Genomic DNA, 12,283 nt, shown 5'->3' on the forward strand with positions numbered 1-12,283 from the left:
TGGGGGAGACAGGAACCATCAGGTAGGCATCCTTCAGGTCTAATTTCACCATCCAGTCCCCTGGAAGTAGAAGGTCCCTGAGTAAATGAATCCCTTCCATTTTGAAATGGCGGTAGCATACAAACCTGTTCAGATTCCGTAAATTTATTACTGGTCGGAATTGGCCTCCCTTCTTTTCCACCAAAAAGACATTGCTGACAATCCCGACAGAATGGGGAGGAGCTCTCTCTATCGCTCCTTTGTCCAAAAGGGAATGGAGCTCTTGGTCCATGTAAGACTGGGCCGGTTGTGCCAAAACTAGAGGAATGAGATTCCGGAAGTGACAACTGAGAAACTACCAGATCTATCTGGAACCCTTGGACCGTGGCCAGCACCCACGGATCAGAGGTGACACGGTTCCAAGCGGGTAAAAAATGTCGGAGTCTGCCCCCGATACAATGGTTGGAAGAAAACCATAGGTTTTGAGGACTTACTGAGTGGACGTCTTGAACCAGAACTGCCTCTGAATCCTCTGGAGCAGTACGACTGACCCCTGGATGGGAAGAAGGAGGACTGCTGCCTCTGATCCTGGAATGAGGGGCGTTGATTATAGGGACCTCGAGCGTTTCCACGCGTCTGGAACTGGACACGGCCGGACAGTCGGCCCCTGAAGCTGCCGGCCCTATTAGAGACATGTCCGTGGAACACCTTGCGCATGGAGCTCTGTGCTTTATCAAGCGCAGTAAATGCTCCCACAAATTTGCCTAAATCTTTGATAAAACTATCACCAAAGAGGAGCCCCTGAGCCTCCTTACCCGTCTCCGTTAGTGCCATATTAGACAATTTGGGTTCAATCTTTATAAGAAGAGCCTTCCTCCGTTCAATGGAGAGTGAGGAATTGACATTCCCTATTAAACAAATGGCGCGCTGCGCCCAGCCACTTAGTTCTTCTGGGTCTAGGGCCGTACCCTCTGTTCTGGCAGTTTCAGCCATTTCAAATATTTTAGTCAGGGGCCCTAGACTGTCTAAAAGCTTGTCCTGACAACCCCGAAGAGCGGAGTCTAGGCCTTTGCGGGGATTAAATCCCGACTTGGAAAGGAATTGGATCATCTTTGGATCCACGTTAGGTGTCTCACACACTTTATTCGGTATTAAGGGACGGGGGCATTCAGCCTTTAACTTATTGCGGGTCTCCTTGGAGAGCGGTTTTCTCACTCTATTTTCCAAATAGTGGGCCACATGAGGGATGGGCAACCATTCTGCCGACCTTGGATGGTGAAGGCTGTCCGGGTCAAACAGGGGTTCACCCTATGGATCAATAAGGGAGTCAGGTCCCGGGGTACTAGCATCTGGACCTGCGCTAGAAGGGGGGGGACGTGGTGGAGAAAACCCTTTAAACTCGTCAGCCACCCGGACTCCATCAAGATCTATCTCAGAGGTATAATGATCCTCACTCAAAACCTCCTCATCAGACTCCATTTCCGAGTCAGAACTGGGTTCGGGACGAGCCCGAGCGGACTTCCAGGGGCGTGCTTTTTCCGCCTGGCGCGGGCAGGCTCTCTTACGTGACCTAGGCACGTTGTCTTTTGATGGAACTAAGTCATCTTCACAATCATTTCTGGAGGTAACAGGAGTAGGGGCAACAGTCGGGGTGGCGACAGGGTTCTGCGCTCTAAGCGCCTGAGAAATAGATTGAGAAATCATAGAGGACACATTGCCCATGGCATTTGCAATAGCTGCAGAAATGGATTGTTGTAAATCCACCACATGGGACTCAGAATGAGTGTGACTAGAACCAGCAGGGGGCGGAATAGAGCTGGTGGTGGGGTTCACTAGAGATGAAGGGATATCGCTGGGTAGGGACATGATAGAGGAGTTAGTCACTCCTGATGCAGAGCAAAAGAAAAAAGTACCAGCAAGAGAAGCGCTAATCAGAGCAGGCAGGAGCAGGTACCGATGCCAGACGTGAAGTGAACGGCGTCGCCGGAAACGGAACAGAGGGTGGAGGGGGAGGAGACAAGAAACACCCCCCTACACCCAAAGGAGTACTAAGATGGCGGCCGCGATATCAGCCTAGGTGCCGCAGGCTGCAATACGATGCCCGTAGAAAAGTAAGATGGCGCCCAAGAATCTCGGGCCCGGCGCAAATCGCGAGACTTCAGGCGGCAAGAAGCGCGAACTGCTTATCTGAATAGAGGAGGAATGGCACCGGGAAACGCAAGTAAGGGAAGAAGGGAAAGGTACATAGTGCTCGATAAGAGAAAATATGGTCAGAAGCGAGACCAATCCACACTAACTATGAAGGAAGTAAAAACTTTACTCCTAGACAATGAATGAAATATAGGGCAAAATGAACCAGAGCACAGTGTTAAATCATTAGGTTATTAGGACCTAAGGTTATTAGTATCATAAGGCTATAAGATATAAAATCTTTTAACATTAATACAGTAAGAACAACTTCATTGGTCAAAAAACTAAGAGACACTTATCTGCTGTGGGCAGCAGCAAAGAAAGAGGAAGAGATTACAAGAGAGGACCTATTTATGGACTGGTTTATGGGAGGGGTTATTTGGGGGTTTGCCCTAGATTTTTTATGTTCATTCTTTGCTGCTGTGGAATTTCAGTAAAGAAGGAGTGATGCAATACGAGCCTCCGTGTCTTGTTATAAAATCACAGGCTTTGATGGTTGTACACCGATCACCTACATCAGCAATCCCTTTCCTGTCCACCTTTACCAAATCCAATATCGTATGCACTTGACCCCACAAAAAGCCCTCTAGTGTTCCTTTTCCCACCCCTACAGGCATTCCAGTGCTGCCAGCTTCGGGGCCACCACCATCTTGTACAGGGGGCCACATGGCAGCCCTTGTATCTCCTCTTCAGGGGGATTTATAGTTCTCGTTCCACTACAAATCAGATTCATTACGTTAGTATGTTCTCCCTGGGGGTTTGTGAGTGTCCTCCTAGTACTCCCATTTCATTTAGACATACTGATTGACTTTTCATGATATTGGGCCTAGTATGTATTAGATGAGAAAGTTAAAAGGTGAGGCAGCGTGGACGCAGGGTAATGTGAGTGATTACAATCTGGGCACATCACTGCAGAGCTCGGTGAATCAATATGCGAAGATTATCTATAGATCTCATCAATCAGGGGGTATGGCAAAACAGTTTGTAAATCCAGTCTTAGGCCTCTTGCACACGACCGTATGCCCTCCGAGACATACGGTCCGTGAGTGGGCCATATGTCCTGGAGCGGCATTGATCGTGCGCACGGGAGTACACAGCATCATAGATTACAATGATGCTGTGCACGTCGGGCCGTCCGCGGAGCTATTGTCCCGCACTCATAGCCCCGCAGGTGGTCCGACGTGCACAGCATCATTGTAATCTATGAAGCTGTGTACTCACCTGCGCACGATCAATGCCGCTCCGAGAGATATGGCCCACTCACGGACTGTATGTCTCGGAGGGCATACTGTTGTGTGCAAGACGCCTTAAAGTGGTTGTCTGCTTTTTAGAAGAGTCCCCTAAATTTAAGCTGATCACAAGTTATCCCGCTGCTGGAACCCCCACAGATCATCTATAAAGGATAGCACAAACACAAGGGATATCAAGCTTTACACAGTGCCCAGTGCCATCAATAGGCTGTCTCATGCACACTGCTATAGTTTCTGTCTGCATCCGATCCGCAGATCGGATGCTGACCCATTCATTTTAATGGGGCTGAAAAAGATGCGGACAGCATGCGATGTATATCCATTTTGCAGCCCCACTAAAAAAATAAACGTCCTATTCTTGTCCATCCTGCGGACAAGGATAGGACATTTATACAGAATAAAAGTTGGCATGCACTCTGTCGGGATCTGTTTTTTGCAGATATAAGATTTGTGGACCGCAAAAAACGGCTGTGTGCATGAATTTTCAGCCTCATTCACCTGAATGGGGCTTGCAGAAATCCATGTGCTTCCTGCTCCATTCAAATGAATGGTTTTGATTTTCAGCCGTGGAAAATTATGCCGTCACCATAACCGATCAGATCTAAATCGAAAAATCACAGGGCCTGCTTGGTTGCTAAGGACAAGTGTTCCACGTTTTGCACTTATTTTTGAACCTCCCGTGTCTCTATAGTATGGGATAAAGATATAATCCTGTTCGATCATTCAGAGTTATGGAAATACCGTCATACAAATACACGTTACGTACTAAAATTCATCTTCCATCACATGTATGGGTTAAAAAAAAAAATCCCATTTACCTGCTTATTGTACACTTGCAAATCTACTGTGTGGAAATGTAACCTAAGGCCGCGTTCACATTTAAAGTCCGTTGAAAATCCATCTGTGAAGAATCCATGTTTGGTCCGTGTGTTTTTTTTTTGTTTGTTTTTTGCCCTCCGTGTGTCATCCGCATTCCTTGGATGCTGCTCATCCTCATCATCCGTGGGGCGGCCGCAGACGGATCTATACCCATTCAACTTGAACTAGTCCGTGATCCATCCGCACCGCAAAACAATAGAATATGTTTGGCACCGCATCTTCTTCAAGTGAATAGGTCCGCATCCGTGATGCGGTGCAAAAATGGCAGGGGCCCGGCCAGCACTCATTCGTGTGCATGAGCCCTAACAGTAAGGTAGAAGACCCCTTTTAAGGGCTCTTTTACACGCGAGGATGCCGTGCGTGGAATCCGCAAAGTGCCAAACCCCGTTCCAGACAGCAGAGACACGGAGCAGTAACACGATTGATAACGCTCTTTGCCTCTGTGACCTTTTTACTACAAATCACAGTGAGATAAAGTTGTCACCGTGATTTTGTAGTAAAAAGATCACAGAGAGGCACAGTGCATTATGAATCATAATAATGCTCCGTGTCTCTGCTGTCCGGGACGGGGCTTGGCTCTCTTTCACGCAGTGGATTCCACGCACGGCATCCGCTCGTGTGAAAGGTCCGTCATATGATCCATCACCATGGTAAAAGATCATGTGATGGACCATGTGATGAGCGCAGTGATGTCATCAAAGGTCCTATTCCTTAAAGAAGAAGACAGAAGAGAAGCAGGGCTGCGCGAACAAGTGGATTAAGGTGAGTTAAATTTTTATTTTATCTTTTTAACCCCTCCAGCCCTATTATACTATGTATTCTGTATTCAGAATGCTATTATTTTCCCTTCTAACCATGTTATAAGGGGAAATAATACAATCTACACAACCTTGAACCCAAACCTGAACTTCTGTGAAGAAGTTCGCGTCTGGGTACCACATTCAGTTTTTTATCACGCGCGTGCAAAACGCATTGCACCTGCGCGATAAAAACTGAACAATGGAAGGCAATCGCAGTCAAAACTGACTGCAATTGCGTACCTACTCGCGCGGGTTTCCCGCAACGCATCCGAACCTTATCCGGACACGCTCGTGTGAAAGAGGCCTAAGAGTTTTTATAATTTTTAACACTGAATACGTGTGGGGTGTGTAACTTTCATTATTATTGTATGTTATGCTAAAATCACCATTACAACGTCCTGATCTAAACCTTAGCCTATAACTTTCTAACTGATTTTAATTGCAGGTCAGGTGTGTCCGCTTTAATTTATACCCATGACTGGTTGCACAAGGTGGTAATATGGCCACATTTAAAGGGGTTTATGGGATTAGAAGATCATGGCAGCTTTCTTCCAGAAACAGTGCCACAGCTTTCTACAGGTTGCATATGGTATTGCAGCTCAGCCTCATTCATTTGCACGGAGCTAAGCTGCAATAGCCGACACATCCTATGGACAACTTAGACTAAATGCACATGACCATATGTTTTGTACAGTCCCCAATTTGCAGATTCGCAAAATACAGACACCATCCATGTTGCATCTACATTTTTTGTGGACCTATTGACTTCAGTGGGTCCATGGTCCACATTTTGCAGCCAAGTATAAGACATGCTCTATTCTTTTGCAGAAGGGACATACAGTATGGAGGCGGAAAGCATGCAGATCATTCATGTGCTTTCTGCATCTATATGTCCATTAGACCACGGACCCGTTCAAGCCAATGGGTACTCAAAAAATGTGGACAGCACACGGACCACATGCATATTTTGCGGATTTGCGGACTGCAAAACATAAATGGTCATGTGCAAGAGGGCTTACTGTGGAAGAAAGCACCATGTGTCTGTCCTGTGCATTTCCTTTAAGTTTAGTTCAGTGGAATCATAGGGGCTCCTGGTGATCATAATATGGATGATAAGATGCCGCCATTGTATGCCTGCGTGAAATTACACGTGAGAAGTAGTGCCTTCATTAGATTTTGCCTGTGATGAGAACAGTCATAGTGTTATAATACAAATGCAGAATATTCAGCATAAGGCTACATTCACACAACCCTATGTGTTTCGCGGTCTGCAAATTGTTGATCCGCGAAAAAAACGGATGACATCCGTTTTTTGGGCGGATCCATTGTAACAATGCCTATCCTTGTCTGCAAAACAGACAAGAATAGGACATGTTCTATTTTTTTTTTCTTTTGCAGGGCTGCGATACGGACATACGGATAGCACACGGTGTGCTGTCCGCATTTTTTGCGAACCCATTGAAAATGAATGGGTCTGCATCTTATCCGCAAAAAAAATGTAACGGACATGGAAACAAAATCCGTTTGTGAATGTAGCCTAAAGCTACTGAACCAAATAGCAGCCAGGATATACTATGTTAAGCCTCATTCACACGTCAGTGAGCTGTACGTGTTCTCCATGGACAGCACATGTCCCCATTCATTTAAATGTTTGTATTCAGACATCAGTGTTTTAGCACGGTCCGTAGGTCAGTGTTTTTAGCACGGATGCATGCTCTATTTTGTCCGTGTTCACGGATCCATCACGTCCATTATAGTCTATGGGTCCGTGAAAAATGCCATCCGTGTTGCATCCGTGTTTCACGGATCATTAGGAAGAGATGCTTTGAAAATAATTTTTCAGCTGTTCAGTGTCAGTGAAACACGGACAGCAAAAAACAGACCCACGGACCAAACACTGATCTGTCACGGGAGAAAACACGGATTGAACTGACACGGACATCTGCATGAGGCATTAGAAGAGTGTAGGAAATGGTGTGCAGCTTGAGGCTGCTCTGGGTACATCACACTCTGAGGCATTGTCTAATATAAATAAAGGGGTAGCGTGGGCATTGTGAAACCTCACGTTTATCAGGTGACCATCACTGGGTTTAATTGCTTCTCTTAGGGCTCATTCAGATGAACAGTTTTCACGTCCAGTGTAGAAAGGACAATTCCAGACACTGACACATTATAATCAGTCGGCCTGTGCCATCCATTTTAGTATTAGGTGCAGTGAGTGAAGGACGCTCGCCTGCTGCTGTCCTTCACTCACTGCGCCTAATACTAAAATGGACGGCGCAGGTGCGGGATTTGCGGGGCACGGAGGACACCGAGGATGTCAATCACCTTTACAAGGGCGTGCCAAACGGTGAGAGGACGGAGCCTCTAGGTGCTAGTGGGGCGTTGGGCTCATTTGCATATTATAAAAGTAATTATTTAGCGCGAACGGCAGCAGGCAGGGAGTTATACGTCATACAGGTATGTTCTGCTGACATTAGCACATCGCTAATGTCAGCCAGCTACATAACCATTTTTTGATGACCGAAACCCTTTAAAAAAATAACCGTCTGAGGGTACATTCACATGGCCGTGTTTTGCAGTCTGCAAATGGATCTGCAAAAACACGGGCAATAGCCATGTGCGTTCCACATTTTGTGGAGCACACGGCCAGCCCTATGATCGAAATGCCTATTCTTGTCATTGATTGCAGACAAGAATAGGACATGCTCTATCTTTTTTGCAGGACCGTAGAACGGAAGTACGGATATGGACAGCACACTGTTTGTTTGGGCCCCCGTTAAAATGAATGGGTCCGCACCTGTTCCACAAAATTGCGCAACGGATGCGGACCAAGAAATACTGTCGTGTGAATGTAACCTTAAACAGCTTTTTTCCCCAGTCGTCTCCATGACAGCACAAACTGAGATTGCCTTCCTCTGATAGGACAGGAAAAAGCACACAGAGAGGTTAAAACCCCACCCCCACCCCTCATCGCCAGTGTTTTTTCCTGTCCTGACAAGGAAGGAATGCCAGAGAGGTGCTGGGAGCTCTTCTGGGTTCCCTAGTCCTTTTTTTCTTCGGTTTTTACCTTTTTTCTTCTCGCCCTGCTACGGCAGGGGGTCATCCGTTAGACCGGAGGTCGGTTCCGGGGTCCGGCTCTTCCCTCCTCCAGGTGCGGTCTATGCCCGGGTCACCCTCATTCATGGTGACCCCGGCGAAATTCCCTCTGCGGCGGCCCAGGCGGGCTTGAAGCAGTGCGGTAGGGCGGCTGGAGCGACGCTATGACGCGCTTCCCTCCAGTCGCCAGGTGATGACGTCGGACGCCGGGAGGCGTGGCCAGCGTCGTGACGTCACGGAGGCCGCGGCCGGCGCCAAATTCAAAAAGGGACACCGATTCGGACCGCTCTGAGGCCTCTACGATTCACCCTACCTGCTGACAGCATCGTAAGTGGACGGGAGCTGAGAGGATGAGCGCCCCTACCACCACTGGCTCGGGTCCTGAGCCCCCTACCACTCTGGGCGGTGTGAGTAGCCTGCTGGCACCTTTTCTTATTGCATATTTTCCCTGCAGTGGCTGACCCTTTCCTCCCTTGTGTGTTGCAGGGAGAAAAGGAGTCTACCTCCTCTGTTAAATCCAAACCCAGGAAGTGCGGCGTCTGTTCTAAGCGCCTTCCTTCCTCAGGGTCCAAGTTACTGTGTAAGGACTGCACCTCTACCGTGGTGAAGGCAGAGTCCTCTAGTTTTATGGAGGAGATCAAGACTCTGGTCAGAACGGAGGTCCAATCAGCGTTGGCCGCTAGGGACCCCCCTGCCTCCCCTATACCCCAGCCCTGTCAGGGCCACAGACCACCCTCCTCCAGAGGCCTGGACTACTCCGGGAGTGATCTGGACTCGGCCGACTCTGTTTTGTCAGATGCGGGGACTTCGGCTAGATCTCAGGAATTGGAGGAAAGTAGTGAGTACAGGAGATTCCTCTTTAACCCAGAGGATATAGAAGAATTGATCCGAACCATCAGGGCTACTATTAAGATGGAGGTCCCTAAGAGGTCCAAGTCAGTCCAGGAGGAGATTTTCGGGGGTTTAGGGGAGAGGCACAAATCAGTGTTCCCGGTCCCGGACAATATCCAGAAGATGATACGGGCAGAATGGGAGAAGCCAGAGAAGGGTTCCTTTATCCCACGGGGCCTCAAAAGGCGATACCCCTTCGACGAAGCGGACTGTGCCGACTGGGAAACCATTCCCAGGGTGGATGCTCCCGTCGCTAAGGTAGCGAAACGAACGGTCCTTCCGTTTGAGGGCGCAGCGCAGCTCAAGGACCCCCTAGATAGGAAAGCTGAGAGTCTGCTCAAGAGAACCTGGGAAGCTACAGCAGCTCTCCTAAAACCGGGGGTAGCAGCGACATGTGTGGCTCGTACACTCGCGGTGTGGCTTGAACAACTAGAGCACCATTTAGCGAATAAGGCCCCTCGGGAGGAGATCCTGGATAGTATTCCTCTTCTGAAGAAGGCTACTTTCTTCCTTGCCGATGCCGCTGCAGAATCGGTTAGGCTTTCTGCCCGCACGGCGGTTCTGTCCAATACCACCAGACGGGTACTATGGCTTAAAGCCTGGTCGGGCGACTCCGTATCGAAAAACAGGCTGATATCCCTACCCTTTCACGGTCAGTACGTGTTCGGGTCCGACCTGGACAAAATCCTTGAGAATGCCACGGACCGTAAGAAGGGCTTTCCAGAGGACAAATCCAAGTCCAGGAGACAGTTTTTTCGGAGGCCCCAGCAGGATCCCAGGGCCGATAGGAGGAGCCGCGAGGGTCGCGGATTTACGAGAGGCGGGAGAGGAAAAGGTTTTTTCCTTAATCCCAACAGGGGAGATCCCTCTCCCTCTTCATCAAAACAATGACATCATCCCGGTCGGAGGAAGGCTCAGCTCCTTTCTAGGGGTTTGGGAGCAAACCATCACGGATCCATATATATTAGGCATCGTAGAACATGGCTACACTATAGAACTGGATTCCCTTCCTCCGCAGAGGTTCGTCCTGACCAAGCTCACCAGGGGCCTCGAGTCTCCCTTATCCGAGGGCGTAAGAAACTTATTACGCCTGGGGGCAGTAGAAAAGGTACCCGCCAGAGATTTGGGGAAAGGTCACTATTCCCCCTTATTCCTGGTCCGGAAATCGAATGGCAATTTTCGGACCATCATAAATTTAAAACCCCTGAACAAACACATCACCTACCACAAGTTCAGGATGGAGACAGTCAAGTCAGCGGTGAAGCTCATCAAGAGAGGGTCTATGATGGCTACAATAGACCTCTCCGACGCATACTTCCACATCCCAATACAGGTCCGTTCCAGAAGATATCTGAGATTCGCGGTGGAGCAAGGCGGGACACTTTGCCACTTTCAGTTCAAGTGCCTCCCGTTCGGCATATCATCGGCACCCCGCATATTCACCAAAGTGATGGCGGAGGTCGTAGCCTCCCTAAGCAAGGAGGGGATAATAATCGTCCCTTACCTAGACGACCTGCTAATAGTAGCAGAATCCTCAGATCTCCTTCACAGACACATCCAGGTGGTTCTCTCGCGCCTCCAGAACTTGGGCTGGTTGATCAACCGGGAGAAGTCCGACATGTTCCCAGACCATCGGAAGGTATTCCTGGGTATTCTCTTGGATTCAGTTCTTCAAAAATCTTTTCTCCCTCCGCTAAAGGTACAGAAGCTGAGGTCAAGGGTCCTCCACTTCACCAAACAGTCCCGTTGCTCAGTAAGGCAGGGCATGGAAATGCTGGGCCATCTCACCTCCTGCATCCCCGCGGTAGCCTGGGCCCAATTCCATACGAGGCCTTTACAGAAGCTGGTTCTAAAGCAATGGAATGGGTATCGATCATCCCTGGACCAGGGGCTGTCAGTGTCCCGGGAGGTAAAGGCTTCACTGGGCTGGTGGCTCAAGGCAAAGAACCTGGAATCGGGAGTTCCATGGAGGCAGGAAAGTGTGTTTTCCCTCACGACGGACGCCAGCTCTTGGGGCTGGGGGGCCCTCACGGCTTCGGAGACTTTCCAGGGGATTTGGTCCGAGGACCAGAGAGAGATGTCCTCCAACTACAGAGAGCTCCGTGCGGTGTGGGAAGGCCTCAGGTCCATCCAAATACAGGCCAAAAATCGCCACGTTCTGGTCCATTCGAGCAATTCTACAGCGGTGGCTTTTATCCAGCACCAAGGAGGAACAAGACACGGTCATCTCCAGAGGCTCTCAGACCGAATCTTCCTTTGGGCAGAAAAGAATCTACAATCCCTTGCGGCAGTACATCTAAAGGGATCCCTGAATCTCCAGGCGGATTACCTCAGTCGGCAAAGTCTGGATCCAGGCGAGTGGTCTTTGTCCCAGATCGCTTTCCAACAAATTCGGGACCGTTGGGGGAATCCCATCCTAGACCTGTTCGCATCAGCAAAGAATCGCAAGGTTCAGAATTTCTTCTCCCTCAATCGGAGAGACCCATGTGTGGCAATAGACGCTTTTACCCAGAGCTGGACGACTGGCCTTGTCTACGCTTTTCCCCCGATACCAGTAATCCCAAGAGTGCTCCAAAAGTTTCAGTCCGAAAGGTGCAGACGGATTCTGGTGGTCCCATTCTGGCCCAGGAGAAGCTGGTTCGGGCTCCTCAGGTCCCTCAGCCCGGAAGATCCCATTCGTTTCCGGCCGGAGGAGGGTCTTCTAACCCAGGGTCCCATACCGCACCCCAATACCAACCTCCTCAAGCTGTCCGCTTGGATTCTGAGCAATCCCTCTTGCTAGGGCTAGGGCTCTCTGAGAGAGTAGTTAAGACCCTCTTACTCAGTAGGAAGTCTAACACCTCCAAAGCGTACCTCAAGGTTTGGAGGAAGTTCGCCTCCTGGGGAGGAGTCAGGTTCAACCAGTCCACCCCTAATATCCCGCTTATCCTGGAATTCCTCCAGGATGGGCTGGATTTGGGTCTTGCTCCTAACACATTGCGAGTTCAGGTGTCTGCCTTGGGGGCCCTCTATAATACCAGCCTCTATGAGGTCCCCTGGGTAGCAAGATTCCTGAAAGCGGCAGATCGACTAAAACCCAGAGTCAGGAATATGGTCGCACCATGGAACCTCAACACTGTCCTTTTAGGGCTGTCAGATGTTCCGTTTGAGCCTCTGCTCTCCCTATCTATTAAGTGGCTCACTCTGAAAACCATC

Source organism: Bufo bufo, chromosome 5 (genome assembly GCF_905171765.1).
Source record: "Bufo bufo chromosome 5, aBufBuf1.1, whole genome shotgun sequence".
In the NCBI taxonomy this organism is placed as follows: domain Eukaryota; kingdom Metazoa; phylum Chordata; class Amphibia; order Anura; family Bufonidae; genus Bufo; species Bufo bufo.